This window comes from Adiantum capillus-veneris, chromosome 3, assembly GCF_014529385.1.
Source record: "Adiantum capillus-veneris isolate H3 chromosome 3, ASM1452938v2, whole genome shotgun sequence".
Taxonomy (NCBI): Eukaryota; Viridiplantae; Streptophyta; class Polypodiopsida; order Polypodiales; family Pteridaceae; genus Adiantum; species Adiantum capillus-veneris.
This window is the reverse complement of record NC_140933.1, coordinates 11,528,397-11,535,120: the sequence shown is the minus strand read 5'-3', so window position 1 is coordinate 11,535,120 and position 6,724 is coordinate 11,528,397.

The following is a 6,724-nucleotide window of genomic DNA, read 5'->3' as shown; positions in this document are numbered from 1 at the left end:
GTGAAGTCTGATCCTCCTAAGTGCAACATGAAGTCTAAGGAGATCAATGTCATTAAGTCTCCACCTGTTGAGGTTGTTTTTGACGTGCCGATGCTGTCACATGTGTTGATTTTCATTATTGATGTTATTCCAGATGCAGTACTATCTCTTGATGAGTGCTATGCATAGAACTAGATCATTGACTCAAGTGCCATGTCAAGACAAGGGTCCTGTGAGGTGGAAACGGGTTCCATGATGTGAACAAGGGCAAGGGCGGTGGATGACCTAGCTTGGGGGGCTCAAATAAGGAGCATGGTTGGGAGGTTATTTTCCACACTGCGCTTGCCTTACATTGGTATCAGTGCCTAGGTGGTCTCTTTGTCTCTTCCTCTCTTTCTAGGCATGCTCCCTTAAAGCTTCTACAAATAGCTCATTTTAGGTGGTAACCGTGGATTTTGGAAGTATTTTTCCAAAAAAAGTAGGGGGGAACTTTCCAAAAGAGGAAAGGTTTTCTTTTTTGGAAAAGGTCTGTGGTGGAGGAAACGAATTTCTTGAGGGCTTGATAGGAGTGCCCCCTTGCTATTTGACTCGATTACATCCCTCTCCCTCTATCGCAACCTCTCAAGCCTGCACACCATGTCCTCCTCCTCCCAACCATGCTCCTTATATAGAGCCCCCCGAGCTAGGTCATCCACCACCCTTGACCTTGCTCACATCATGGAACTTGTGTCCACCTCACAGGACCCCAGTGTCTTGACACTAATAAAAATAAGAATAATGGAAAGGGAAAGGAGATTGATCGAGGAAAAATTATGCACATGGTGCAAGTTCTACCTCTCACCTCCGCTCCTAAGTACACACAAGTGGAAGTCTCTCACATGGAGACAACTCACGACTGCTGTCTCACTGCTTCTATGTTGAAACCTATATTTGGACCCCATGATTTAGTACGTATGCATGGTAAAATTCATGGTAATAAAGTACGAGTTTTTGTTGATGATGGGGATACACATAACTTCCTTAACTACAAGCTAGTTAAACATTTGAAGTTGCCCGAATCACCGAGTACCCATCGTTATGTGGTCTCTCTTATGAATGAACCAGATAAAGAGGTATGGGATATAGTGGTTAAGGATGTTCCTTTGGAAATTCGGGGACATACAATGAATTTGGATTTCCATGTCATGAATATGTCTCGTGGTGATGTGGTCCTAAGTAGGGCCTAGTTACATGGTTTGGGGCCTAGGCTTGCTCAAAGTTATGAACACAATTCTATTCATTTCATTGCTGATGGTCATCCTGTGTTGCTTTGAGAGAATGGGATGTGCCACTGTCTCGTTTCGTATGTTCAGCTGAACTCCAAACTTTGTATGACAAGCAGGAAATAAAAGAAGCCTTTTTATGTTATAAGTTGACTCACATTCTTTCCCGTTTTGAATCTTCTAATGTGCATGATGAAAAAATTTCTTGTGACAATGAACTTTCCTCAATGCCGCGCTCTTGCTCTACTATCTCTCACTAACACACATAAGGAACTGTCTGTTAGTGAAGTAAAGCGTGCAAATGTTGTCTCTAAGCAGCTCAAGGAGATATTAAAGCAATATGAGGATGTTTTTCCCAAAGATTTACCTCCAGGATTCCTCCAGAGCATGAAATACAACATGGTATTGACACAATTCCTAGAACTAAGCCTATAAGTAAGCCTCCTTATAGATTAAGTCATAATAAGGAAGCCACGAAAGTAGAATGGCAAATTAATGACTACTTAAGTCGTGGTTTAATTAAAACGAGTTCTTCACCGTGGGCTGCTCTCCTTTTATTAGTTAAGAAAAGGGATGTTCTATGCACACGTGTGTAGACTATCAAGGACTAAACACGATAACTATAAAGAACAAATATCCTCTCCCAAGGGTGGATGAGTTATTTGACCAACTAAGTGGAGCCTGGTATTTTACAAAAATAGACATTCACTCTCGTTACCATCAAGTACAAATACAATTAGCAAATATACCAAAGACTGCTTTTTGCACTCATTTTGGCCACTATGCATTTTTAGTCATGCCTTTTGGGTCGACTAATGCTCGGACACTTTTATGACCATTATGGATAGTATGTTTTGTCCATATCTTGGTCAGATTGTCATTGTCTTCCTCGATGACATTCTCGTGTTTAGTAAGACTAAAGAAGAGCATTTCTTCTTCATGAATGAGTATACAACAACAACCAATGACAACAAGAAGACAACAAAGTGATGCTAGCAATAGTGCATGCAAAAACAACAACATTTTGTGGAGGAAGTACTCCTCCAACATACACACATTAGCACATTTTGTACCAAGGATGATCTTCCGGCACCACAAACTCTATATTTTATCACCAAAATTTGTATTTGGTCTACTCCCTACTGTAAAATTCTCTAGGAGAGGTGACACCTTTGACAACCTACACACCATGTTGGTACACTTCTCCATGGGGAGGCTATACGTACCTACACCCTACTGGTACAAATCTCCAGGGAGATACACTACATAGACACATATACCTATACCCTACTAGTACATAGCTCTGGGGGAGGTATATTTCTATGAGCCTATCTAGATGGGAGACATAGACCCCACTAGAAGGACAATTTGACTTGGTGTTTACAATCAGAAAGGGGAGGATTGTTGGGGTTGTGATTGCTCACACTGGCACACACCTCACTCCTCATGGAGACATCCCTTGACGTATTATGACCAATTGTAGTGCACTTAAGTTACGGGAACCTACACTATGGAAACACCCGCTACACATGTCTGTAGGCTACACAGTAGCTTGACACCTATGCAGGACTAGACACTGCAGCATTGAAAGCGGTAGTGTGAGAGAACTAGACACTACCGCATTGAAAGCGGTAAGACCTTCCTCAAGGGCTATCACATTGAGCTCTTTTGATATGTATGATATGCCAACTAAGGCATCACTCACCTATGATGATGCACCACATGTGACCCAAAAAGGAACATCACATAAAGAACAACAAAAACCAATAAACAAACACAACAACAACCCATAGCAACAAGAAGGACAAGGACAGCTACAAACTTGAAGATTTGTGTGGGGAACATAATCCTCCAAAGGACAAATGAGAATAACCCTGTGTATATGTGCAACACTCAAGTTTATGTGCCACCTATGTGTGCTTACCCTTTTGTGCCAGGGGAGGCTTGTGTGTGCCTACACCCTGATGTGTGCGAGGAAAGGTTTTGTGTGCCTACACCCTACTGTTAAATTCTAAAGGGGAGGAAAATTTGTGTACCATTATCCTCGTTTTTGTTTAAGCAAGGCAGTTTGTGTGAGTACTTAGATCTTATGTGTTATCTGCAACAATATCCAAAGGGGAGCTTTGTTGGGATGCGAGCATTGTAGCATCTCCTCCTGTTTGAACCTCCTCATTATGTACGTATCCTATGTGTAATCCATGTGTGTCACACCCATGTGATGATCCATGTGAGTTTATGTGTGTGCATGTGATTCTCTAAAGCCTATGTGAAAGGTCATGTGAAAGGGTCAAGGTTCATTTAGTATCTTAACCTTTGGTGAAGTCAAAGTGCCCTTTGGATGTGTGTAAACAACACTTGTAGTGCCTATATAAGAGGATTTGTAAACACACTTATGTGATGAATTAATCAAGCTCCATTTGCATTAGCTCTCTCTCTCTCTCTCTCTCTCTCTCTCTTAACCATGTGACACTTCTATTAGTGGGTTAATCATATATAATTAGCCATGCATGCCCCTCTTACTAATTCACCTTAACCTATCACCTTTATTGTTAGCACCATTTTGGTATTCTTCTCATGATCTTATTATTGCTCTCAACATTTCTGATACTTGGTATGAAATACCTCCATTAGTGCTTCCTTTAGTTCATATATGAAATGCGTGCCTTGATCACTGACTAGTTCCATTGGATATTAATGATATATCCATATAGGAGTTGGTTGTCTTTTTGGCCATGTTTTCTATGAGGGATTTAGCTTCAAACCCAATTGGTGATGTAGGTAGTCGCAAAGTAGCAGCTACTATGTACTTATAATTTACATATTTTGAATGCCCCCATGAAGTCAATTCCACACTTCATAAAGGGTGCTAGTGGTTGAATGGTGTGTAATGTTATTGGGCAGTGGTCTTCCCATCCTTTGGCATGTGTCCCACCCTTTTGACCATTCTTGGGATTCATTGAATAGTGAATCCCGCTAGTACCCTGCTAGTAAAAATTTCCTGGATGTCTCCTCTCTTTGCAAATGTCCACCTAGTTACCCTTGATGAGCCTCTTTGAGCAAATTGACTCACTCAGTAGTTTGGATGCATCTCCTCAAGATTCCACCCTACCCTAGTCTGCATAGTGCCGTAGCTACCCATGTGAAAATTTTGTCTTGCATGATCAATGCGTGTTTTTTTTCATAGACTAGCTTGCCTGTAACTTGCTCATCTATAACTTATTTGACATCTCTAATCATGTTAGTGTCCTCCGTGATTCTTAGCAGCATTGCACCTAGAATTTTTTCTCTTACAACTCCTTGATATTCTTGCCTAGTGAGTCTTGTCTGAGGTCCTGAGTGAGTGCTACCCTATCAACCTCACTAGTTTCTTCCAGAACATGTTTCTTAGGTCCACCGGCTTTTTTCTTTGTTGTGTGTTTAGGTTATTGGGACCTTCTTGATTGTTTGTGCAATTCTCAATACTTGGTACTCTCTATAGAGCTTCCCTAATAGGATCGTCAATATTGGTTGTAGGGTTTGATAGATCTGTGTGTTTACCCTAAGAGTTTGAGTTAGCCAACTCTGGAAAGAGCCCATGGATATATTAGTACCGGATACACAGACTATCATGATACATAGAATATCAAAAGATAGTCTCAAACCAAACACTCAGTCATCCTACATAGTACAAGAAATAGGAACATTACACTGAAGACATGCTCATTCTATTAATCACCTCAAGAGTGTACAAATTACAATGGCATCTGAAACAACAATGTGCGAATACAAAGAGGGTCATTGGATGCTCAATGACATAAATAGATTAGTGTATGGAGGTGAATGAATGTGGTTGTTTTAGATGCCATTGTAATCTATACACTCTCTTGAGGTGATTGATAGAGTTGAGCATGTCTTTAGTGTAAGATGTTCCTATTTCTTGTAGTAAGTAGGATGTTTGAGTGTTTGGATTGAGATTGCCTTTTGGTACTCAATGTAGCGCGGTAGTTTTTGTATCCAATACTGATATAGCCATGGGATATTTCTAGAGTTGGCTAACCTTATCTCTTAGGGTAAACACATAGATCAATAAAATCCAAGAACCAACTCTCCTATTGAAAGAGTGTTTAACTAGGAGCTACCTAATCCTATTGCCGACCTAGAGATTCCATCGTCACCAATTCCATGTCAAGGACTTGAAGCTCAAAAATGCTATTAAATGTTGCCAATTAAATGTATTTTATCGCCTTTAGAGTTATAATTACTATAATGTATAAAATGTGACATCCCAAGGTATTCTTAGCTCTTTGAAGATTTTTCAATGGAGAACCAAAAGTCAGGATACCACGATTTTTGCATATGGCTAGGCCCAATTCTAGTTAAGGAGGAACACTTCGATCCACAAACCAACCTAGATGAAAACTCTGTCAGCAACTTGGGACAAAACCTCATGAGTTTATTGCGATCCTATCAATCATTACCAAAGAATTAACTATAAAGGGAATAGAACCAAAAGTCAGGATACCACAATTTTTGCATATGGCTAGGCCCAACACGATTCTAGTTAAGCACGAACATTTGGATCCACAACCCAACCTAGATGAAAACTCTGTCAGCAACTAGGGACAAAACCTCATGAGTCTATTGCGACCCTACCGATCATTACCAAAGAATTAACTATAAAGGGAATCCTTATGGTGGTGTAGGAGTAAGCATTGTAATTGAATTTTTTTAGGACTTCATGGCAAGACCTCACTTGGGAGTCACAAACATAGTGGTAGAAATGGATAATAGAACTATCGCTAGACATATAACATAGTCAATGATTGCGATCCTAAGTTTAATAGCCACTTTTGAAGGGTTCTTTTAAAGAGGTTGGACACTCAACTCAACCTGAGTACTGATGATCATCCTAAGACGGAAGGCCATACAAAATGATTTGATGTGGTGCTAGAAGATATGCTAAGAGCATATGTCAGCAAAAATCAATTTGATTGGAAAGAGTATCTAGCCATATTTGAATTTTCTTGCAATAGCGCTAAGCATGTGACTACAAAACTAATCCATTCATGCTTATGTATGGTTTTTAACCTAGTTCACCAGTTACGATCTGGTTGGCAACTGAGAAACGTCAATACATGAAAGAATTTTTAGTTGAACATATGGATATGCTAAGAGCTTCTCTTCAAAATGTTCAATAAGCACAAGATCAGTATGAAAAGCATGTTGATGAGATAAGACCTCTATCCTAAGGTCTAAGGCTAGGAGTTAAAGGCTTGGGGCCAAATCAATGCCACATGGAAAGGGGTTCCTATATATAGCAGTCTTAGGGAAACACTCTAGGCTATATAAGAATACGGTAGGGTGGAATTTTGGAGGCACATTTCCCTAGTCCTCTCACACTAGGTCTTTGTTTTTACTTTTTATGCTCAAAATGATGCTTTAAATAAGGATGTTAATGCTTTTTGGAGCTTTAAGCTTTTCAAAGCTTGGGATCTTAGAGAGAA